This window comes from Mastomys coucha, unplaced genomic scaffold, assembly GCF_008632895.1.
Source record: "Mastomys coucha isolate ucsf_1 unplaced genomic scaffold, UCSF_Mcou_1 pScaffold20, whole genome shotgun sequence".
Classification (NCBI taxonomy): domain Eukaryota; kingdom Metazoa; phylum Chordata; class Mammalia; order Rodentia; family Muridae; genus Mastomys; species Mastomys coucha.
The window spans coordinates 37827002-37828419 of NW_022196903.1; the positions used below are offsets into that span (position 1 = coordinate 37827002).

At 41.0% G+C, this 1418-nt stretch overlaps 1 pseudogene; it reads right to left on the bottom strand.

Moving 5' to 3' along the window:
* On the bottom strand, positions 1-124 carry LOC116100196 (annotated as a pseudogene).
* Positions 125-1418: the final 1294 nt, after the last annotated feature.

The following is a 1418-nucleotide window of genomic DNA, read 5'->3' on the forward strand; positions in this document are numbered from 1 at the left end:
AATGTTAGGATCCCAATCATTCAGATGTTCACAGGTCAGAACATTGACTGTAGACGTATTCCTCTCCTCTCCGCCACCTACTGGTGCTCATGTGACACAGCAGCCACATCTGTTTTAATTCTTTTTTTTTTTTTTTTATATATTTAAGGTTTGTTTTGTTTTATTTTAAATATTTATTTTATTTTTTATATCTATGAGTGTTTGCTTTTTTGTGTCTATCCATGTGTATCATGTGCATACAGTGCCTATGGAGGTCATAAGAGGGGAATCAGGTACCCTGGGACTGAAGTTATGTCGATAGCTGTCAGCTGCCATGTGTATGCTGGAAATTAAACCCGTACCTTCTAGAAGAGAAGTTAGTGATTTTAACCACTGGGCCACTGAGCCGTCTCTCTAGTTCCCAACGTAGTAATTTTAACACTATATGATTAAAATGGGGAGATACATGGGAAAAACTCTTTCTCTCCTCTCCTTTCTCCACCCCTCCTCTGTGTGTGCGTTTCTGTGTGTCTGTCTTTATTTCAGCATTGATTTTTTTTTCATACTGAGTAGTGAATTTCTGGAGTATTTGTAGAACACAAAGGTAGATTTCTAGATTTTAAAAAGGAAAATAACTCCATAGTTTCTGTTTAAAAAGAAGCCTCTTAGTAGTTGCTCCAAAGGGCCAAAGGGCCCTCAGAATGTCTTCATTGGTTATAAAGAAAATATTGGGAAGTGTGTCCTACAGAACTGACTTGTCATGGTACAGAACACATTGACTGAATGTGTCTTGCATGGACATATTGAGTTAAACACTCCAGTCATAAGGATGCTAACTCACTGCTTAAAGGATGGGCAAGCTGCAAAGTCCTGAAAGTGCACCTTTAACGAAATCAGAGGGATGCCTCCAGGGGGAAATGGGACTTTAGGTTCTCTTCTCATGTTCCCACTTAGTGAAGCCTAAATTGCCATCTGCAAGTCTAAAACGTAGATGAGAATTCACGGACCAGAATGACTTTAAAGAAATTCCCAAGTAGAAGGACAAAGGTGAGTTGCTTGGTTTTTGTTTTTGTTTTGTTTTGTTTTGTTTTGTTTTAAGACAGAAGAATGAAAAACAAAAGTAACAGAAGCCTCATAATTGGCCTATAGAGATTTTATCTCTGAGGAGGAAAGTTCCTTCTTCCAAATCCCACCCCCACCCCCTGCAGCCCTCATCTGTGCCTGGACAACGCCAGACTCCTCCTCGGAGCTGAGTGAGTGTAGATGGGACCAGCGGAATGAAGCCAGGGTCTCTGTCCCACACGGCTGAAGCCAAGGCCTCCGTATCACACAGCCTCTCTCTGCTTGCTGAAAGCCTCTGAAAGATGGACTGAAACTGGTTACTAAAGAGCTACAGGTCAAGTTCTGATGTCCTACTCTAGGAAGAAAACACATTTTGT